The sequence below is a fragment of the Leopardus geoffroyi genome, chromosome C1 (genome assembly GCF_018350155.1).
Source record: "Leopardus geoffroyi isolate Oge1 chromosome C1, O.geoffroyi_Oge1_pat1.0, whole genome shotgun sequence".
NCBI lineage: Eukaryota > Metazoa > Chordata > Mammalia > Carnivora > Felidae > Leopardus > Leopardus geoffroyi.
Window position 1 is genome coordinate 125,920,782 of NC_059328.1, and position 23,660 is coordinate 125,944,441.

The 23,660-nt window shown below is 46.0% G+C and overlaps 1 protein-coding gene across 6 annotated transcripts in view; it reads left to right on the plus strand.

Annotated features, from left to right (window-relative positions):
• The first annotated feature begins 281 nt into the window (after positions 1-281).
• Positions 282-23,660, plus strand: part of MGAT5 (alpha-1,6-mannosylglycoprotein 6-beta-N-acetylglucosaminyltransferase) — a 339,575-nt gene continuing 316,196 nt past the window's right edge. For 2 of the 6 annotated variants that reach the window (XM_045479603.1, XM_045479604.1), the window contains exon 1: positions 296-691. The gene's annotated coding sequence lies outside the window, so the exon portion shown is untranslated. Of the gene's footprint in view, positions 692-23,660 lie in introns of all 6 variants that reach the window. The other 4 variants (XM_045479607.1, XM_045479606.1, XM_045479608.1 and 1 more) reach the window with 4 other exon arrangements.

Sequence of the window (23,660 nt, forward strand, 5' to 3'; positions counted from 1 at the left end):
CTGGGCTTCACTGCTGGAATGCCCCTAGTGCTTAAAAGCCCCTGGACTGCACCACTCGGGAGGATGCTTCGTCATATGAACATTTGCACACTAACCCTGACCTTGCTAGAATATTATTTATGGCTACGATTAACCTGTCTCCCTCGCTCCTTTCTCCCTTTGGGCTGCGGAATTGAAAGGTTGCTAGAAGTCCTCTCCCACAGAGTTGAGAGTTTGCAGACGGCCCCTGAAAAGCTGGGGCGTTCCGAATTGGCTGAGCGCTCTGCCTGGGAGGGCGGGGAGTTTGCCCAACGTCTCTGACCAGAATCCTTGCCTTCAGGAGCCGAGAGCCCAGAAGCGGGGAGAAGTTGGAGAGGTTAGGCAGGGGGGTGTTGGAAGAAATTGCGGACAGACCCTCGCCCTGGTAGGCTAAGTCCCCGAGGAGTGTTTCTGCCGCGTCCGGGCCGTGTGTGGACGCGCCGCGCGCGGCCCCGCCAGGGCTGGGAGTTTGTAGACCGTCCCTGCCGCGGCCCGCTCGGCGGCGGCCCTGCGGCTCCGGCGGCACCCGCGGCGGCCCCGGGCGCGATCCAACCCAGGTAGCCGCGCCGCAGGCTCGGGGCGCCGCGACCCCGTGCCCCGCCGTGTCGTGGGCCCCGCGGGGACAGCGGCTGGCGGGCGCTCCCTGCTGCTACTGCTGCTGCTCAACAAGGAGGTGAGAGCTACTGGGTCGGGGAGATCGCGTCGGGCTTGCCATCCCCGCGGAGAGATGCACGCAGAGGGGACCACGGAGGGCGCGGGGAGCTGAGCGCGGGCGGCGAGAGCCTGCACCGAGGGCGGCGCGGCCAGGGGCTTCCGCCCGCCGCCTGCGTGGGTGCCCTGGCTGCAGCCGCTCTGCGGGACCCGGGAGTGCAGCGGGGGACGCGCCTTGAGGCGCCCACCTGCCCGGGGCAGCCCTCCCCAGGGGAGACAGGAGGCCCCCCCAGGGCCCTTTGGGAAAAGGACTGACCAGAGGAGGCTTTGGTGGCGCGGACCGGAGGCGAGCTGCCGGGGATGGCAGATGGGCGCTCGGACCTCGGAGGAGGCTGGTGGGGTCGCGCTGCGGGTGTGGGCCGAGCTGGGGTCCCCGGGACCCGGGCGCACAGGGCGGGCTCCGCCACCGGCCAGGGGAGAGGAAGAAGGGAGGTTGGCCCCAGGCCCAGAAGAGAAGGGATGCGGCGGCCGGAGCTCCTCCGGGCTGGGGGACCAAGGAAGCCCGAGGAAACCCCCACCCCTAGGGGCCGGCCGCCGGCCCCGCGATCCCACCCGCGCGCTCCGCCAGGCTGCCTGGCCGAAGAGGCTGCGGGGAGCTCAGAGCCCACACCCGCGCACACACTCCCCGAGAGCATGCTCAGTGCGGCCCTGGGAACTTCCTGCCGAGTCGCGAGCCGCCCCGGCCCCCTCCGGGTCGGCTGCGAGCTAAGTTGGGGGAGACCGAGCGCGTGGGTGGGGGGCGCGGCGCCCGCCTGTAGCCCTTTGGTGCCCCTGGCCCCTGCCTAGCCTTTGCTCAGCTCCCGACGCTACTCGCGCCGACCGCCCCCGCGGCTGGGAACGGGGGTGTGGATGTCATCCCTCGCTCCCCGAGGCCAGGTCCGAGGCTGGGAGGCCAGAGGCCTGGCGGTGCGGTCGGACCCGCTCTCTATGCACTCGCTGAGCGCGCGGACCTCGCGCAGGAAGCAGACTGGGTGGAAGGGGGTGTGTGAGCTGGGGACGTTCGCGCACACACTTGCTGTCACACACAAAGCCGTGGTTTCGTAGCTACCGCGCGCAAGAGGGAAGAGGTGGCGCTTGCATTGTCCAGCCGCGTTGTGAGCGCCAGCGGGGTGCTCTGCGGGAAGCAGGCGATGCTTGAGGTTCTCAGATGCCGGGGTCGGGGTCTAGAGCCCGGTGCTCCTGGTTCTGATTGCCAAGCCCGGCTCAGGGGAGGGCACAGTTTGTTTGCACCTGGCTGTGGCCGCCCGTTTAGGGAAGGTTGGGCATTTATGGAGCTGTGAAGTTGGGGAGGGGAAGGCTAAGGCTTGTACCGGGCTCGGTGGGATGGCCCGGTGCACCTGGAAACACAATTCAGATTCGAGCATGAGCAGCAGGATCTCATTGTAAAGAGAGGCAATTGGGGGGCTGGTGCCCCTGCCTGTGTTCATTATCAGGACCTGAGCAACTTGGCTGGGTTTTACTCCTCGAGCACCCCCTCCCCACCCACCACCATGTTAGCTACTGCATCACCCTTATCCTGATCCTTGACGCAGGATCAGACCTGCCTTGTTTTGATTCAAGAAATCAAAAAACAGTTTTTCGCGATGGGCAAGCCCATCACAGATCTGACTTAATAAATGAGTTTTCACCACCACCCCCACTTCCTGCTTTCCTACAAATTCTTCTTGTTCTTGTTCTTGTTCTTGTTCACGGCTGAGGTAAGCAACCTTAACTTTGTCAGGATTAGAGTGACGCTCCATTTTCTAGAGGCCTTTTTAGTTTTCTCCAGTTACCAACTCAATGTAGTCGGAGTGAAGTGGAGAGGTTCTGAAAAAGGCCACGATAGAGGAGGGTGAAGAGGATGGCCCTTCTGCCCCTTCTAGGTGCTGTGACAAGAGGAGAAGCGAGTGCCTCTGCCTGACACCTACACTCTGGCAGAGCTGGGTGCTGGCTTTTCCTTTGGTCTCCACCTTTGTTCCAGCTTGCCTGGGTTTGGGACACTTGTGACCAGAATCACTAGGAGAAAGGAGTCTGCAGGCCTGGGTTGGGGCTTTGGGGGTTTGCACCTACAGGAGCAGTTGCCGGCTGGTGTTAAGGTGGACTGCAATGGCGGGAGACTGGGGGCTCAGACTCTGCCCATATCTGTCAGTGGCATATGGGTGCTCCAGCCGTGCTGCAAAGCTGCTCAGGAGCTTTGTGATCCCAGCAGTGCACATTTCAAGCGCTTTGTGTTCCAAGTGTGAATAGAGCAGACATACACACTCACACGTATGTATGTATATGTACATTCTCATAAAGAAGTATGTGCCTATGCAATGTTCTTCAGTAGCATCTTGGAGCTGGAAGGGACCTCATTTCAGGAGAGCACAGGAATTCAAATTTTCTCCCTTCCCATTCAGTTTCTCAGTTTAAAAATAACTAAGCCAGCCTTCTGCCCAGCTGGCCTCCAAAAGCATTGAAATGCTAGTCCCCCTGTGATTCTAGCCCAAGGGGAGGCCTTTGGTTCCTCCCTTAGAAGTGTGGCTCCTCAGGGTCCATTGTAGATGTCCCTCACTTAACACCACCTTTCCAAATGCTCCATGTGGCTTGGGATCTAAGTCATTGCAGAGTCACCCTCAGATTGATTTTGGCAGGGGACAGACAGTGACCGGTATGTGCAGCGGAGATGTCCAGAAAAGTGCATAGAGCGGTCATCATAAGACTTGGGTTGGGAGGTTCATGTCCTCTCTCACACTTGTGATCATCCAGGTGGGTAATTGCCCTGCTCCTTGCCAAGAGATGTAAAAAGTAGTGGGTACTCATTTTATTCCCTCCTCCTTGTGTCTTTCGGCCTTCTGGGCCCAGAAAGGAGGGGTGGTGGTGGTGGGGGGTGGCTTTCTTTGTTGATATCATTGTAGTAAATATCAGGAAAGCACACACTGCCAGGAGCTTTGTCTCAGAGGGTTTATTGTGATGAGTGTCAAAGTTTGAGAAAGGGTCCTTGTGTCAGGTGATCAGTTAATTGATAGTTTTGGCTGAAGGAAGATGTATGTGTTCCAGAATCCAGGTACTTTTTAAAAAAGAAAGGGAATAATTTTATATTGGGGGAGGATGCCATTGTGGGTGACAGTTGAGAGGTTTGGGTCACAAATAAATCTGGTACTTGTCAATGCAAGTTTTACTAGGCTGCCTTTAAAGTTCTCAAGTGCTTTGAAGTATAGAGTCACTCCTAATAACCAGAAGATAATTGTACTTTCTAATTTGTTTGAAATTGAGTAAAGATCTCCCGACCCTTGTTAAAGTTTCTTTCCTTAAAGATTTTTTTAAATGTTTTTTTTTTTTTTTTGAGAGAGAGAGAGAGGGAGAGAACGAGTGGGGGTAGGGCAGAGAGAGAGGGAAACACAGAATCCAGAGCAGACTCCAGGCTCTGAACAGTCAGCACAGAGCCCAACATGGGGCTTGAACTCACGAGCCGTGAGATCATGACCTGAGCCAAAGTCGGACACTTAACTGACTGAGCCCCCCGGTGCCCCTTAGAGTTTCTAATCTAAGTCTTGTCTCTGTGGTATCTTGCATCTTGTGTCAACATTAAAAATCTGAGCATGGTGTGACCTCTGCCAGCTGCAGGTGTGTTCATTGAGTGTTTATATGGCAGCTGCCATGAGCCATGCCCTGTGCCGGTGCTGAGTATAAAGACGTCCTTCTTCAAAATTACCTTCTCACTTTTAATTTATCTGACCTTCTCTTTCAGTGTGTTAATGCAAACTAATAGCTCTTGGAAGGTCGCCAAGTTGGGTCCCAGGAGCCTTAGTGCTTTTAACCATGTTCTCTGTTGGCTGGAAGCATGGGGACTTGAGCTGTGTTTGCCCACTTGGGCTGTGTTATTTATTTATTCTTTCATTGCTTAAATTCATGTTTCCCCGACTTTGTCGCATCTGGAAAGCTGTATGTGTGCAGGAGAGGGGTTGGAAGAATCACTTTATTTCTTCAAAATCCCGGAGCTGTCTTGTCTGAACACATAACTTTCTGCAAAGAGAACAGGAGCCTTTCTGTCGAGGCCGTTTGTCAGGTCTGAAAAATCTGGACAGGCCATGGGGATCAGCTTTCATGGCTGGGTTTGGTGGGGTTTTCCCTGTAAACCGCCCCCACCCTGCGATGCTTGTGTTAAGGCCTGCTGGACCTTGGCCCTAGCTGGGGAGGTTATATATGATGGCGAAGGAGTATTTCTCAACCCTGTTGGCCATGGCATGAATTTAGGAGTGAGGTGTATCTAAGTACTTTATTACTTGCAAGAGCTAAATACTGGTGTTTGCATTTGATTCACTTTTTACACCTAGAATAGAATAACAGCGTCACTTTTGCATCCCTCTGTGATTTTTGTGGCTGGCCCTGGTGGGAACGTGTGCCACCCACCCACTCCTGTCTAAGCTGCAGTCCTTAGTGTTGTAGTTCTGAGCACAGACGGCTTCTAAGTCCTGTCATGCTGGTGAGATGCTTTTCATAAGTATCCTACATAGAACAGTCTTCCACTATAATAGTTTTGGAAGTATAATAGTCTTTCATGTCTCAGTCCACCCATGGAAGTGTGTTGTGTTGGTGATCATCACAGATATTATGTGTCTTAGTGGAGAAGTGTCAAGAAGAGGTGAGCAAGAAAATAGAGATGGGATGAAAAAAAATTACCTTCTGTAATTGACATGGTTGCAAATGTTTCTTTTGTATTTCCTTTACTCTTTGCTACAACAGTAAGGTGGATACTATTGTTATTCCCATTTTATATATTGGGAGACTGAGACCTCTGCAAGGTCGTGAAACCTGGCCCAGGTCACGTACAACTGGCAAGTGGCTGGGCCAGGATTCGAACCCAGGTGGTCTAGGTCTAGAGTCCATATTAGCTGCACTATGCTTAGTTAAGGCTAGCAAGCTCACCCTGTTCCAGCCAGCCCTTCCTTTCCAACCAAAGCCAAGAGGAAGCTTAGACACTCAGGGGTTGAAAAGCAGCTCAGGGAGATCCCTCCTGATTCCTTCTCTTTCTAGCTGAGGGCATAGAGGTGCAGAGGGAGAAGGGCTTATCAGCCAGTGGGCAGTAGTGACAAAGCTGGGTTTCACTTCTGACCCTTGGTCTATAGGAGCAATTGATAACAACTGATAACAGATGTGTACCTGCTTTGTCTTCAGAAATGATTCAGGAAGCAAATGTGATAGTTTGTCATTTGACATCTGTCTCTCCCACTCCTAGAACCCCCTGTAGGCACACATCCGACTTCACCTTGGAATCTGGTGGGGAGCAGGTGGTATGTCCACATCTTTTTACCATCCCCATGTGGGAGAATCTGAGCAACTTATATTATACCTTTAAGTGAGGTATTCCCTTCTGAATGTTAAGTTTGACATTTTAAGAGTACAGTCTGGTATCGATTTTACATTTCACTCTTAAATTCTCCCTCTCTCCTTTTCTGTGTGTGTGTGTGTGTGTGTGTGTGTGTGTGTGTGTGTGTATGTGTGTCTGTCTGTTTCTGTCTCTCTGTCTATGTGTGTCTCAGGGCTTCTGGCCCCACTCAGCATTGATTTCCATTCTATAGGAGCATGGGGTAGGCAAGGGGTGACCTGGCAGAGGCCTCAGGGCTTCTAATAAAGGGCCCGTGAGGACAATCCCACAGTGTCTGTGGATTCCTGGAAGGATTGCTGAGGCCCTGAAAAATATTCCTCTGACCACTGGAATTACCATACTTGGTGGAATCTTCCAGTTGGACGCAACAGCAAGCACCATTTCCTTTCATTTTATTCCTTGAGTAGGACTAGCATTGCATTGGGCATCCCGGGGCTCCTGCCTGTTCCAGATTCTGAGTGTTTCTGGTTAATAAGTAGTCCCTAGGTGCTCAAGGAGTTTAAAGTCTAGGCCTGGTCAGGGCCACACAGAAGAGTTAAGTTCAGTTAGGAGGCAGTATGCAAATGAAGAACACATTAAGTCAGCCCTTGTGACCACTTTGGGCCTCAGTTCTTCTGTGGAAAAGTAAGAGGGGATTGAATGAGCTCCAAAGTTCTGTTCCGTCCTAACGTTGTATAATCCCATACATATGGCAAAGGAGGTGTGGCATGAAGAAAGAAAATTCCCTTACTGAATAAAAAAAGATTGAGGAAAACTCAAGTTGTTTTTGCTTTTGCTGGTAGACTCCCTGTAGTAGACAGTTGAAATGCTTACCTAAGAGGAACCAACCCTCTATTATCACTATTCTTCTGGACTGTTTATTTTTGTATATTTAGAAATAAAAAGCCTTGGTTCTTACTACTCCGCCTAGAAATAACCTGTTTCCCCTAGTGAAGCTGTTTTTTCCTTTGGGAACTTGAGATTCAAAGAGCAGAAGATGACCAGGCTCGCGGATTTCTGTGGTTATGTGGCACAGTGCCCTGGGGAACGAGGCTAAGGATTTACCCTGCCGCAAGCTGGGCCAAATTCTGTGTACATACGTTCATTACAGCTTCCCGCCAAACAACTACATTAAAAGAACAGGCAGTTTGATATCAATCTCCTTGTAGGTCCTTTTTTTTTTTTTTAACCATCTGTTATTTTCACTTCCGATTTTTTTAATTTACTAGTGCTCCTGCCAGTGAGTTTTCTACATGACCGACTCTTTCTCTTATGTGTTTTAGGAGAGCTCCACCTCTGCCTCATGCTAAGTAGGATCTTTCTGTGTTCCTTCGGTGCATTTCTTGATATTTCTTTCCTATTTCTGTGGGATTTCCCTCACCCCCTCTCCTGTAATTTTTCAGAGCCACTGGGGTTAGAGGCAGAACTAAGTGGGGATTTGGAGGGGAAGGGCCTCCCAAGGGGACATTATGTGGGTGATCTTTCACTAGTCATCATTTAGGACATACAGATGTAATTCTCTTAGGTGAATGTTACCATGTTTCTTCTGTAGTTTCACCATTCCTTTTTTTTTGTTTCTTATTTGCTTTTCTGAGGTCCAATAAGCTTCAGAAAGGGAAAGTTGTTTCCTAGGTTGGCTAAAAAAAAAACAATGCATCTAGCCCCAAGGACTTCTCAGAAAGGAGTATAGAGCTCTAGAAGGCACCCTCCCACAAGGCCTGTGCCCCTGGCCGCTCACATAATCAGCTGGGCATCCTGGCATCCTGGGTAAACTTCCACCGTGACAGGCGGGCCTGTCTGCAGTTAGCCGGCTGTCTACATGCAGGTCAGTTCAACGTTCTGTGATTTTGTTTCTTCATGTGTCATACGAGGCATCTCTTAGCTTCTCCTACATACGTGGGATTCTTCTAGTATGCCTTCTTGGTTGGGTTCAGCATGCTTATCTAACTCTTCTTTCCGTAATCTGTCCTTAATATTCTAGGTGTTTTCCTAGTTTTGAGGGCCTCTTTGGTTGTGCTTGTTTACAGTTCTGTTGTTTAAATCAATCAGAGGACTTTTTGTGGACATTTTTTCCATAGTAAGAGCACAATTCTTGGGCTCATGAAACCCAACAAACTGGTACTACTGTGTGAAATTGTGTGTGTATTCATGTCTACGCTGTTAGCACTCTTTGCCTCATTGTTCTGTTATCTACAACAAGAAGTAGGAGTGGTCAGATTGGAGCTGCAGATCTGGAGTAGCCCTCAGTTAAAAGAAGTCTCCAGAAAGTTGGTGTAGAAGGATTTTGTTAATACTGTTTTTCTCCTAGCACAGGCTTATCAGCTGTAGCTAGGATGTCTTTGGAGATTGTATGGCTAATGATTTTATTACACTCTCCTATAGACTGCAGTAAAGTGTTTTCCATGATAATGAGTTGCTTATTCTATCATAGTGCCTTTTCTCTAATTGCCCCTAAAACAGAATCAGATACAGCTTTCCATTTTTGATGCCGTGCCTGGTTAGTGTTCTCCAAGTTCCGGTTTCTTCCTCCCACTCCAGTGACTTTGAGAGAGACTTTTCTGTTTTCTCATCGTCAGCCTTTAGTATGAAGATTATAAGATTACGCAATCTTTCTATATATAGCCACAAATTTAGTGGCTTAAAGCCACACAAATTTATTGTTTTATATTTCAGTAGGTCAGAGAGACAACACAGGCCCCTTCGGCTAAGACCAAGTGTCCACTTCTGGAAACTCTAGGGAAGAATACACTTCCTTGCCTCTTTCAGCTTCTAGAGGCCACCCACATTCGTAGGCTTGTGCCCCCTTCCTCCGCGGTCAGAACCAGTGATGCTGAGCTGAGTCCTTGTCCCTCTGCCATCAACCTGGCTCTCTGATGATAGCTGGGAAAGGTTCTCCGATATTAAGGATCTATGTGATTAGATTGGGCCCTCCCAAATAATCCAGGATAATCTCATCTCAAGGTCCTTAAAGTAATCCTGTGTGTCCTGTAAGGTAGTGTGTTCACAGGTTCCAGGGATTAGGACGTGAACATCTCTGGGGCCATTTTTCTGCCTCCCACAGTGCTCTAAACTCTTTGTAAAGAATTGCTTTTTGTTTGTTTGTTTGTTTGTTTGTTTTACTGTTTATGTAGATCTCCTTCTTTCTGTTGAGGAACTTTACTGTCATAGGAAATTTAGGCAAGTTCCCCTCATCTTTTTGAATATATTAAAGTCAGCTATTTGCAAAACACTGTATTTAGGATTTGAGTCCTGCTTTGGTTGGACATTGAGCTATGCACATTTATGTGTCCAGCCTTGTGTAATTATTACCAGTCCTACTTCTGTGAGGAAACTGAGGTACTAAGGAAACTTGCCCAGGGTCATGAAGCCAGAATGCAAAAGTGGATCTCATTGATTGTGAAGTCTGTGTTCTTTTCACTCTGTCTTTCTGCCTCAGAAGTGATAATGGAAAAACAAAATGAGAAATGGTAAGGGAAATGTAAAATAATGTCAAATTTCTCTGCTTCTGCCAACATGATAACAGACAATAAATATTGCCTGTGGTAGATTAATTGCACTGATGGCCCCAGTTAATGGCCTCCCTGTCTCTATACTTTTTGCCTTATAACTCTATAGTCCCCTTTTCTTCCCTCCCCCACCACTGGGATTGGCCATGTGATGCTTTGGCTAGTGGGATGTTAGCAAATATCCTGTGAACAAGTTTAAAAGAGCCTGCATGTTTCTGATTGCCTTTTACACAGCTGGACTTGCTCTCTTAGATCCCTGCCACCACCTGGCAAACATGCCTAGGCTAGCCTAATGGAGAGTTCTGAGAGACACACGGGATGAGCCAAACTGTGTCAGCTGAGGCCACCCTGGACCAGCCAGCCTCCAGCTGAACTGTTGGGTGCTTAGAGTCTCCTGAACATGCCTTGGCAAGGTCAGGTGAATCTGTCCTAGATCACCAGAACCATTCAGCTGACCTGTAGAGCTGTAGAAATAATCGCTGATTGTTGTTTCAAGCCACTGAGTTCTAGGGAGCTTTGTTACACAGCAACTGCTAACTGATACACCCCTCGTCTCAGATGTTTGAATAGCATAAGAAGTATTTTTAATGTCTGTTTGAATATCATTTTGGACTACTCATAACTAATTAATATTTTTATTTTTTAATGTTTATTTTGGGGGGGGGAGGGGCAGAGAAAGAGGGAGACACAGAATTTGAAGCAGGTTCCAGGATTTGAGCTGTCCGGCCCAAGAGCCCGATGTGAGGCTTGAACTCATGGACTGCGAGATCATGACCTGAGCTGAAGTGTGACGCTTAACCGACTGAGCCACCCAGGCACCCCTAATTAATATTCTTGTAACACATTTAATATATTTTAAAATATTCTTTTAAGGTTATAGTTTAGGCTGGAGAACTTGCCCATTGTATCTACCCTTTTTCTTTTTTTTCTTTTCTTTTTTTCTTTTTTCTTCTCTTTTTCTTTCTCTCTCTTCCTTCCTTTCTCTTTCTTTTCTTTTCTTTTCTTTCTTTCCTTCCTTCCTTCCTTCCTTCTTTCTTTCTTTCTTTCTTTCTTTCTTTCTTTCTTTCTTTCTTTCTTTCTTTCTTTCTTTCTTTCTTTCTTTCTTTCTTTCTTTCTTCCTCACCTGAATGTCCTTTAAATTAGTCCTAAGCAGACTTGCTTTTCCTCTTCAAAGTATTTGTTATTTCTAGTACAGTGAGTTTGACCCCAACCTACAGTAATAAACACATATTAACTCTTAACTCACATATACATGTATATAACAGTAGGAAGAGTTTCAAGAAACGGTAGCTACTCCCCTGCCACTGATGTCCTCAGATGTTTTCTATTCCAGGGGAGCCTGGTGTCTTGATTTTGACTTAGATTATGATATCACAGTTTGTGGGTTTGAGTCCTGTTATCAGGCTGTGAACTGACAGCACAGAGACTGCTTGGGATTTTCTCTCTCCCTCATTCTCTGCCCCTCCTTCACTGTCTGTCTCTCTCTCTCTCAAAATAAATAAATAAACTTAGAAAAGATCTATTGTATTCTATTCTATTCTATTCTATTCTATTCTATTCTATTCTATTCTATTCCATTCCATTCCATTCCATTCCATTCCATTCCATTCCATTCCATTCACTTAAAAAGTGCTGGTCAGGAGGCAGCACTATGGCCTGCTGCTTATTTTGTAAATAAAGTTTTATTAGAACACAGCTACTCCTATTTGTTCATGTTTTTTTTTTGTCGCTGCTTTCAAGCTCCAATGGCAGAGTTGAGTAATTGTGACAGAGATCATCTGGCCTGCACAGCCTAAAGTATTTACTACCTGGCTCTTGAAGAAAATGTTTTCTGACCCTTGCACTGAATTGATTTCATAACCCATCAGTTAGTTGCAAACCTCCATTTAGAAGACACTGTTCAGGTGACCTTTAGCTCTCCTGATACTCTTCTGCAGGTTACACTAAACAAATCTGGCACATGTGAAAACTACTTCTTTTCCTGGGTCATACTCAGACTTTCTTTTCTATTAACTTAGATTCAACAATTAAGGTTTTGTGATTTAACATTATACCCGACTGGGTTATATAGGAAACTTTTTAACCATTTCTAAAATGTTTCATTTACGGGCGCCTGGGTGGCTCAGTCGGTTGAGCGCGTCTGACTTCGGCTCGGGTCATGATCTCGTGGTCTGTGAGTTCGAGCCCCGCGTGGAGCTCTGTGCTGATGGCTCAGAGCCCGCCCGGAGCCTGCTTTGGATGCTGTTTCCCCCTCTCTCTCTCCCCTCCCCTGCTTGAGCTCTGTCTCTCTCTCTCTGTCTCTCTCTCCCTCTCTCTCTCTCAAAAATAAACATTAGAAATTTTAAATAAATAAATAAAATGTTTCATTTTAAGAAATATTATCCACCCCCTACCCCCTTTTCAAATGTAAATGAGGCTTTCTTGTGGAAACTAGCTGGAATTAAAATGGACACAAATTCCATTCAAGTGCTAGTTATTTATTCATTAGATTGCAGCAGTGCTTTTTTTTTGTAATATAATGGAGTCCATTAGTGGAAGAGGTAGAGAAACAGTGATCTTGGCCTCTTTCACCACACCTTTCTGGCAACTGGTCCTTATTGCCACATTTCTGAATTAGGGTGCTATTATTCCTGAGCATAATACACTTTAAACACATTAAATCATGGACTTTTGGAGTTGGAAACACTTTGGGGAAAAAAGTGTTTTTTTCATTCAGACCCCCCCATTGGGCTCTTAAAGGCCAAATTTTTCTCACACTTAAATTTTCCAACTCTGTCAAGGAAGGACAAAAGTGTTATTTATGTTGTAGGGCTAACGTGATTGATGAGAAGGAGCTGAGGCAGGAAGGGTTTCAGAATGATCTGGATATATCTTTCTAGAATCTGAAATGCCAGGTGAAGAATGGTCACTGGCTCACTTATTTATTGGCAGTAAAAAAGAAATCAAAACAAATGAGCTTCAACTATAGCATGGAGAGTTTACGTAAAATCTGAGAAATGTCCCCCAAATGAGGTAGCTTCTTTGACATTAGAATAGATTCTCCTGAGAATTTTTTTTTTAATTTTTAATATTTATTTTTGGGAGAGACAGAGAGAACACATGGGAGAGCAAGGAGACACAGAATCCAAAGCCGGCTCCAGGCTCCAGGCTCCAGGCTCCAAGCTGTCAGCACAGAGCTGGACACGGGGCTCACACTCACAAACCGTGAGATCACGTCCTGAGCCGAAGTCAGATGCTTAACAGACTGAGCCACCCAGGCGCCCCTCTCCTGAGTATTTTTGATCCTAGCTGCCTCCCTTAGTTCAGGTGGGTGATTGGACAGTTGTTATTAGTAAGACCCTTCTGGCAACAGAAACCTGATGGAGCTTGCTTCAGTAAAAGTGGAGAATTCATATTAGGGCTCCAGGAGCAGGAAGCCACAGTCCATCTTAATTCTCCCCCTGCTTTGTGTTTTTTTTTTTTTGTTTGTTTGTTTTGTTTTTTGTCCCAAGGACAGGACTCTTGGTAATAGCATTCATTAGCTACAGGGGAAGCCACCCAGCAAGACTAGTCGTTCCTTTGTAACACAAATTCCAGTTTCCTGGGCAGTATGTCTTCAGTGGCCCAGCTTGACATCACCCAGAAGTGGCCAGAACTGGAAATTGCATTGTGGATTTGGGCTAGCTCCAGGGAGTCTTATGGGGGGCTTTTTAGAAATTTCTGGGGGTAGTTTTGGTTGTTAATGATTGAGGAGTGCTACTAGCATTTATTGGTGGGGACCCAGGATGCTAACCATCTATGATGGGTAGGACAGTCTTGCACTCCAAAATGTATCCCATGTCCCACTATGAGACAGTCATGGACAACAAAGCCTGTTTACTACCAGAACCTAGAGACCTATTTTAAAAGAAAACAAAGAACATTTTGTATGTTTTACTTAGCATTGACTTTCTCAGCTGAAGAAGAAGGATTGTGCTTTGTTTTGTTGGGAAATTTACCAAGAGGTGTTTTCCATTTTGGAAAAACATACTACCCATGGCATCACCATGTTACCCGTGTCAGTCCACATTTGTAGCTGACCCATTTGTTTTTTTTATTTGACATTAATACACAAGCATCTAATGACCCCATTATGCCTTCTAGATTTGTCTTGCCCAACTAATTGCATATGGAAATACACGTTAGGTTTGTTATCAGTTATTTTCCTTTTATTCTCATTTATGTTACTCTTAGGGCAACAAGTATATATGTTTGAAATTGTGTTTAGGAGGGTTATCTAAGAATTTGATTTCAGTTAGTAAAGGGATATTAGAAGTTTGTATAAGCTGGGAACTTTAAGGCTGATAGAGTTTAGAACACAGCACTAGGAGAAGTCATTTGTAAAGTCATTTTTTCCTGTAGCCTAATGATTCAACTGAATTAAATACTCTTGGCACTAACCATGTAGAAAAAAAAAAAATGTGTCTCCTGCCTTTTGTGTAGCTGACTGTGAAAAAAGGAATAGAGATGTTGGCCCCATACTGCTTCTGTCTGTGGATGGTGGACTCTCCATGGTGCAGACCCTCCCCCCGCCCCCACCTCCACCTGCTCTGTTTGTGGTTTCTTGCTCCTGCTGGGCCAGGGCTTGCTTGTGGGTCTCCTCATCATCCTCTCCTGTGGAAGAGCCATAGGAATAGAGAATGAAATCAGATTATCACATAAGTTTCATATGAACTACTGCAGTCCACTCTGTCAGGTTTCAAGCTCAAGCTGTGAACTTTCATGGGAAAATATTCACATCTTGATTTTCACTAACCTCTAACCAAAATGGAGCAGTCCTTAGCTCTTGAATATTGGCTATAAATTGCAGTAATATTGGTATTGTCTATGACTTTGTCACCCATAGAAATTCAATATTTTCATATCATAGATGTCTGACAGATATCTGAAAATATCAGTACTCATTATGACTTTAAAACTATGGTGGCTATTACACCTGCTGCTAGATAGTGTTATTTAATGAATGAATAAAGGAGCATATGTGTTGTTATATCACAACTGAAAAAATATTTTGGTAACTGTATTTAAATATAATTGACTTCCTCCTTAATCCTTTGTGTTTCATTTTATGCATTTAAAAAGTCCTGAGAAGGGGTCCATAGATCTTCTCAGTCTGCCAAGGGGATTGATGGTGCGGAAATCCCAGTGTAGAATGGTAGAGTGCTCTGGATGGTGCTGTCGCTGTCCTCTCTCTTCTGTGTCTTGGTAGTTGACAAGGCCTCTTAACATGGCCTTTCCCCAGGACTGCCAGATATGGGTGTGGAAGGGATGTGGGTTTATCTCCAATTGGCTTATTTTCTTCTTAGACCAGACCTGGTCAAAGGAATGAGCTTGATTCACCCTTGGCTCATTCCTTTATCAGACATGAGGAGACAAGTTTGTCAGAACATTCCTCTGGCAAGGCTGTATTGATCAGTACAAGGTACGTGATGCATTTAAAGCCAGAACATACTGGTTATCTGAATCCTAAACAGAAGTGTGATTTCTGGTTCAGTTTTTCAAGTAGAGAAAAACCACAGACATTCCGCAAGAAAATTCCCTATGTACATAAGAACTTCTGTCTTCCTCTTTGTCTGCTTCAGAGTTACATAATCACGACACAACTCTAAGAAATGCCCCTTGCCTAAGAAATGTGTTGCACAAATGGCTGTCAGGGGTGTTCTTCTGTTACTGTATGGCTTGTGGGGGAGGGGCATTTCCTAGAAGTTAGGGTTTGGGGTCCAGGTAGAGGCTCCATGGATGGTCTCATTGCTGCCTTGCCACCCAGTGAGCCCAGCCTTGGAGGGTGCTGTGCTGTAGCTGTAACTGGATTTCTGGGAGTGGCCTTAACCTTTTTCTGTTTCTGGAAACTTCTCAGTAGGAAATGACTTTGCCATGGAAGAGCCCACTGCACTGTTCTTTGCTGTCCTCCAGACACAGAGTCATTGTGCTGCCATGTGCATCTTTTTCCTCTCACAGCTTCTAAGTCTATATTTAGAGCATGAAAATGCTGAACATTTCCTTTCTAATTTTTTAGAAGTTGAGCGTCGGGAGGAATCTTCACGCATACAACATTAATATCCTGGACAGCCATATTACATAGTAATGGGAATAACATTTTTTTATTCTTTGTTTGAAAAACATATGCTGAAGATTGGAACTGAGTAGTTTCAAATTTTTAACCTCCTTTTTCCTGTGGGTTTAGTGATTGCTCACATTTCTCATGGAGCTGCCTACCCCTGCCCCCCGCCGTTACCTGATAACGTTTCTGTCGTGTTGGACTGAGGAGAACATACGTGTATGTAACAAACTTATTAATGAAGTGACAGCGTCTCTCTCACTCTCTCTGTCTCTTTGGAAAAGGGAACAATAACATTCTATCGATCGTGAGCTACCAACTGCTGTAGATTTATATGCAAGATTGGGGGTACCACGTGGCCTAATTTTGTTTTTTTTTAAGTTTTAAGTAAGTTTTTATGCATAGCCTGCTTATTGTTTTTTATTTTAATTCCAATATACTTAACATACAGTGTTCTATTAGTGTCAGGTGTACAATATGGTGGCCAACAATTCTACGGTATTCAGTGCTCAGCATGATGTGTATGCTGTTAGTCCCTTTCACCTATTACACCTGTGCCCCCACCCACCTCCCCTCTGGTAATCATCAGTTTGTTCTCTGTAGTTTAGAGTCTGTTTTTTTGGTTTCTCTCTTTTTTTTTCTTCGTTTGTTTCTTAAATTCCACATACGAGTAAATGAAATACGTTATTTGTCTTTCTCTGACTGACTTATTTTGCTTGGCATATATACCCTCTAGATCCATCATTTGGCCTGATTTTTATTTTATTTTATTTTTTATTTTATTTTATTTTATTTTTTAATGTTTATTTATTTTTGAGAGAGACAGAGTGCGAGAGCATGAGTGAGGGAGGGGCAGAGAGAGAAGGAGCTTCAGAATCTGAAGCAGGCTCCAGGCTCTGAGCTGACTGCAGAGAGCCTGATGGGGGCTCAAGCCCACAAACTGTGAGATCATGACCTGAGCTGAAGTTGGATGCTTAACCAACTGATCCACCCAGGCGCTCCCGGCCTGATTTTTAAAGTGAGATACCTCAGATCCTTTTATCAAGGAAACTGCCCTACATTGGATCCATAGGCCAGGATTCTTTTGGGGAAAAGTTTGAGAAAGCAGGAAATTCACCAACTTCATTGGCTGAGGAGTGGTGATTTTTTGCTCATTTTGAAGGCTCTCTTACCTCTCCCCTCCCATTTTGAGCCCCATTCACTTGGTCTGGTGTAGTATGAATTTTGATCTTAATCCTGACTTTGTGGAAAGAATCAAAAACATGCAAAAGACCTGGAGGACAGGGACTTAAATATCCATGAGTGATCATCTCCTGGTCAGGTGAATGACAGAGTTAAATGTGCAGCTGCTGGGTTCAGATAGATGCTGTTACCATTTCATAGATCTTATCACAATGAAAAGTGGAACATCTATGTGCCGTCTTCAAACAGACAATCGGAAGGTGAGGACCTCCCATACAGAGTAATACCTCTAAAAGTGGACCTCTTGAGCATTTAGCTGGTGTTCAGGGGAAATACCAGGCACTCCTGGGAACCAAGCCTGGAGCATATTGTCTAATTTCATGCTGATGACAGTCCTGTAAATTAGATTCCCTTTTTTTCATTTAACAAATGTGAAACGAGGTTCGGAGAAGTTAAGTGTCTCATCTGCAGTGACTCACATGATTGTCAGGTGGCCATATTATTTTATCATCCAAATCTGAACACTTTTGAGTGTAAAAGAGGATGCTAGTAATGATTATGCTGGGATTATAGGCATCCGTGGTAGTTATGGCCCCCTTGCTAATAAAGTGCAGATTGGGAGTTTAATTCAGGGCTCTGGTTCCAAGGCCTGCCTATTCTCCATGAGATGTATTAGATCAGGTTGCCTCATCTACCGATGAGTTGGTCAGGCATACACTGAATAACCTTCTAAAGAGGAGTTTTACGCTAGGTATAGAGCCAAAGAGAAATGCCTCTGAGGCTAGGTAAAAGTTCCCTTTGGCAAGAGAAATGTCTCCTAGGGATGTTCTTTCATATAAAAATGTAGAAAGGGTTTTCTTGGGAAGGCAGATGGTTTTTCTCTTCCTCAAAAGTGGTTTTCCATTATTTGTTTAAAAGAAGGGGTCTGCTTTAGCATTTATAAGAAAGATAAAGTGAGACTCATAAACTCTCATATCCAGGCAAACATCTTCATAGCCAGTAGCTGTGATGATACAGAGTGATATAGTAGATTCTTCCATAGTGAGGTGTGTAGATGAAATTTACTACCCCTGTTTTTAGCACTCTGTCCATGACTGTTATTATCAAGGCAGATTTGTGTGGGATAATCATTACTGAGGGATGTTAAAATGAAATCCCAGCACTTGAATATATAGCACTGCCAGTATTGGACATTCCGGCTTGTGATGAGCCTCTGTGCCTCTGTGAGCCTCAGACACACACATGTGAACACACTCAGCAGAGGTGCAGACACAAAGATAAATGAAGCTCAAGGTACTCATAACTGACATTACAGCCCAACCATGAAAAGTAATAGAGAACATCACATAGCTCCCCAGGATTATTTATTCCCTATGTCATATTCTCTTGCTGCCTTCTAGGCCCATTGAGGTGTGAAAGCAAAAGTTTCCTAACAGCAGTTCTGTAAACACCAGGCCCCTAAAAAAGTCCTGCCGATTGCCATTCATCAAGTCAGCGGTGTCAAAGAATGACATGCCATTCAAAGGCACTGCTGGAAACCTAGACCCTGCAGGTGGATGGGTAAGAGGTATGTGGTTGGAAATTTGGGACTTGGCTTTCAATTGAGAGCTGTTACTTGGCCTTCCTTCTACACCCAAGTGCCTTGGGGCTCTGCCTTCTGAACCTTGGAACACCCCTAAAAGACAGTCCCCGAGTGAACAAATGAAACCTTCGGTGATGAAGCCTTCTGCCATCAGGAGTGACCAGTGGGCCAGGAGAGATGGACATTGGGGGGGCAGGGGGCTCAGGGATTTGCACCTGCTCCTGTGATTTGTTTAAGCCACTCCCTGAAGGATACAACAATCTCTGGTTGTTGTCTTTCTAACATCCAGACTGTAAAAACTACAGATCACAAGACGAACAAGAAAACAGGGCTGGAGGAGAACTGTGAGAAGGGGAAGCAGGGGATAAATGAAGTGGCCTAGGTAGCAAACAGCAGCCTTTCTGTTGTGGGAAGTGACAGATCATGGAAGCTGCAGAACAGCTGTACTGGCTTGGGTAACGAGGGTCTTCTGGAAATGGAGGAGGAAAGATAAGCTGGGAAGTCAGAGGTCTGAGGGCTCATGCTTTCCCTGCCACTAACTAGCTCTGTGAGCCCCTGTCTCTTCTGCAAAAGTGGTCAAGTTGGGTCAGATGCTCTCCAGCGTGACTTCCAGCTCTATAAGTCTTTGATGCTGAGCCACCAAACCGTCTTTGTAGGGCTCAGCAAACATTTACTGAGTACTTAGAGGTCAGGCATAGGGACACAAAGGTGAGTGCAATGTCTGACCCTGTGTCTACAGTGGGGGCCTCTCAAACCCTCCCCTTGTTCCCATAGTAATAAGAACAGCTGAGTCTTATCAGTGTTTGTTATGTGCCCGGGAGTTATGGATACTTCCCTTTGATTTATATCTGTTAGCTCTTTTAATCTCCCCAAAAACCCTGTAAGGTAGGTACAATTGTCCTAGTTTTAGAGATTAGGAAACCGTGACACCGAGAAGTGAAGTAACTTGTCCAGGTTTTACGGTTAACATGTGGTGGAACCAGGATTTGAACCCCGGGAGCCTGGCTTTAGAACCCACACTGTAGCTCCTGTGGTGTGTTTGTGTATGTGGTGGGGGTGGGAGTGGGGCATCACACCTTCTTGTTGTCACCTTTGCTGGACTGTCAGCTGCTTGAGGGCAGCAACCATGTTTGCCTTGTTAACTTGTATTCCTAGTGTCTGGCTTAGTGTAGGCCCTGGGGTGTTTTTGTTGAATGGTTGGGTGGGTGGGTGGATGGATGGATGGATGAGATCAATAGGGTCTTCCGGGGAGCTTGTAGTCTCAAGAGGAAGACAGATCCATAAACACCTAATGGTGGGCATTGTCAGGTGGAAAGAGTGCTTTGTCTAATCTGGGGCATCAGGGAAAACTTCCTTGCAGATGATGCCTCAACTGAGCCTTGAAAAATGTGCTGCCGAATTTGAGGACATCAGGTGGGAAAGGCATGCCAGGCAGGGAGATAATACTCAGAGATAATGTGGGATAACTCTGGCATTGCTTCAGTGGTCAGCTGTTCCTGGAGCACCTCTAGAGGGCAAGGCAGAGAGGCTGTTGGAAATGGGGCTTTCCCTAGGAAGGTGATTGGGCTTGCTCCTGAGAACTGTGGAGAGCTCCTGAAAGGGTTTAACCAAGGGAGTGACGTGGGCAATTTTGATTTTCAGATGGGGTGTTCTGGCTGCAGTGTGAGGGGTGGAAGGAACAGGAATGAGGTTGGGGCAGGGGAAAAGCTCCTGTGGTGGTCTCAGCAAGGGATCATGGCAACTTGAAGTGGAGGTGCAGGGAAAGAAAGGAGGCTGGAGGGGTGAGAGGGGAGGGTGACTCTTATCTTTGGACATGGTAAATTCAAGGCATCCTAGGTACTTCCACAGGAGTGCAAAGCTGGGCTGAGTCTGGGAGGCTAAGGACCGGGGTCAGTGTGGGTTAGGCATTGCTCATATCAGGTGGTGGTTAAAGCCTAGAGAGTGCATGACATCACCCTGAAAACAGTGTTACCCTGGGAGAAACAGTCCCTGGAGGCTAAGCCAGAAGGAAACCCTGTGGGAATATCTAGAGAGGCCTGGTCCTGCCAGAGCAGAACATGGGTTTTATGAGATGGATAATCCTCATTGTAGTGATAACATTTTTTTGAACCCTTCTGGGGTGTCGGGCATATTTATGAGCACTTTGGGTACTTTTACTTCTTCTTCATAGAAGCCCTATGAGGTAAGTGTTCTGATCCCCATTTCACAGCTGAGCAAAGTGAGGCACAGAGAAGTCACAGTTACCAAAGTCCACATGCATTACATGACCAGAGGGCTCTGGTGAGATGAGGCTGCCTAAGTTTTTAATGTGGAAATCTCTGAAGACCTTTGCAAATTCCACCAAATGAATCAGAGTCTGAGAAGAGAAGGGAGGGTATTGGAGCTGTCTTGAGGGCAGGAGGACTTAGGGTCAAGGTGGTTTTAAAGAATGAAAGAGCCAGCTCAAAAGGGGATTTTGAAGATGTAGTCAGGAGCTGGTCTGGGGTCTCAGGACCACCGCATTAGGTGAAGGATCATTACCTGCAGGAGGAGGGAAGAGGCCTGTGGGAAGGGGGAGAAAGAGGAAAGGGGGAGGGGAGGGGAGAAAAGTCAGGGAGGGGAAGGAATAAGAAGGGGGAAGCCTGGAGGGAAGAAATCTGGAGGAGCAGATCTGTGGTCAGCCAGGAAGTATCCAGAAAGGTAAATCCCCCTAGACAGACTGAAGGCAGGTTAGTGGTTTTCAGGAGTTGGGATGAAGGGGAAACTGGGGAGTAACTACTTAATGGGTTTCTTTTTGAGATGATTAAAATGTTTTGGAACTAGACAGAGGTGGAGGTTGCACATTATTGTGAATGTACTAAATGCAACTGAATTGTACATTTTAAGGATTAATTCAATGATAAGTGATTTCTGTCTCAATAAAAAAAAATTGAAAGGGGAGAGGTGGGAAGGAAGCAAAGTGGGTCACATCCGACGACCAGATTTTTCTGGCCCCTGCCCGCTCCCTGTTATGTAATGGTTTTATTTTCATCACCTGCCAACAACTGACAGAATGCTAGCACTGTGAGATTCAGTTCTGTCTCCTACAGGAACAGCATGGGAACAGCACGACACACAGGGAGTGCTCAGTACTGAGCACTGTTGGAATGAATGAAGGAATGTTGAGTGGATGGATGAAGCAAGTCAGGCAGGCTTCTGGAAATAGACCCAGGGAAGGGGGTGCCGGTTTGGAATCCTTGGTTGAGGATAAAGGGAAATTGGAGCGCCCTGAGGACAAGAAAAAGCCCGAGTTTCTGGTGTCAGAAGAGCTGAGGAGGATGGGAGCGTGAAGTCACCTGGTAACACTGTTCATGTGCTTTCTGTGTATTCATCTCCTTTTTCTGGTACTGCTCAACTGCCTGAGTGCAGAAGAGAAGGTAGACTCTTGTGTGAGATCAGGTTTGTTGGGCATTTTGCTGGATGATGAGAGTGGGAAGACAAGGACTTGGGAAGAGAGGGCTTTGGTAATAAATGGCTCAGGGAGGTAGGGGAATCTGGGAGGGGTCAGCTCTGAGCCCTAGAAAATGGAAACAGAACTCTTAGGTGTGGGGGCAGGCCATCAGTGTTGGGAGTGGAGACCAAGACAGCTGACCTGGATAAGGTATCAGGGATGTGGCTCAGGTGGAATGAAGGTGAAGGTCACTGGGCTCCAGGTGGCTACTGCGTTGCAAGCCCAGACCAGTGATTTCCAAAATTTGGGACTCAGGATACCCCGTGGGGTATGGGAAAAAAATGTGAACAGTTTAACTTACATTTATTTCCATTAAAATCAAGGGCCTATGTGTTAGCAATATATACATGTTTATTATTTTAAAAAGAATGAACAAATCTTAGGGGTGGATGCTTACTTCTTACGAATGGGATAGGTGACCAAAGTAGTGGTGAGGACTACTGGTTTGGTCAGTTGGACAGGTCCTTGGATAGTCATGTTTGGAGGTGAAGTCATGTACAAGAGCAGGTCACATGGCTTGCTGAAACAGAAGTTCTGTGTCTCCTGTGTCTCTGTCACCATTTTCTGGTTGACCAAGTAAGGGTGGATACCTACCAGAAGGGCATAAGGTTTCCCTGGAGTGAGTGGCTCTTTGCAAACCCCTTATGTGCTACAGACCACATTTTTCAAGTGACTACAAACTATGTGTTCAACATTCCTCGTAGAACTTGAATACCCACCAACTTCACTAGTTTCTAGAATTCATTTCCACCCCTGAAACCTGTTTTTGGGGGGTTGGGTTTTCGTTTTTGTTTTTTTAAATTGGATATTTTTTCCCATTTTTTTTCTGACTTTCTGGATATTCACTGATGTTCTCCCCTCTCCCCAAGAGATTATGACTTAGGGAAGTTTTGTTTTGTTTCGTTTTGAACCTGGGATACCTTTTTCCTTGCAATTGAAATTTGAGCTGAGACTGGCTCACAAGATCTGAGGAGGGGAGGGGGTGGGCATGGAGGAAGAGACTGGCCCTGAGCCAAGGTGACCTGGCTTCTAATTCTGACTCTGCTGTTCTGTGCTTCTGGGCAAGTTGCTTCACCTCTCTGACATCTGTTTCATCTTAAAACTGGAGGGGTGATTATTTGATAGGTTTGGGGGGAAATTAAAGGAATTAATGATACATGCAAAAGTCCCTTAAATGTGCTAGGACTCCATATGCTAGTTCTTTCTCCTTGACACTTCCCACCCCACCTCCAGTTTCCTCTTAGGCTCGCCTCTAGTGGACTACCACTCTGACGGAAGAGACGGATAAGAAAGAACAAAGGGCATTATCTCTGAGACTTCCTCTGGGGCTGGATTAAAGGTGTCCATGATGTGGGCCAGCCCATGTTTTCCTCGTGATCTTTGGTGTGTTCCTTGCCCCAGCCTTTATTCTGATTTAAGGACAGTTTGGGGCATCATCCCAAGTTCTTTTATGGTGTTAATGTTGAAACAACTCATTAATTATGAACCTGCCCCTGTGTTGTTAAATGTGTTCATAAGGAACCGATTTCATAGGGGGCAGAAGAGAAAGTAATGTTAACCCCCACCCCTAACCCCATTTCAGATATTAAATCAAAGGAAATGAGTTCTGAGAATATTTTGAATTAACATGTTTGAGTCGGGTCATTTCAAAAGCCCTAGTGTGCTTTTGGACTAGGAAGCTTCCTGTTTGAAGATCATCATGTTGTCCGTGGCCAGGAGACCCTTCCCAGCCTGTTTGCAACATTCTGTAGCCAGGTCCTGGGGAGTGCTGGGTGCCTGTCCCCGAAGCC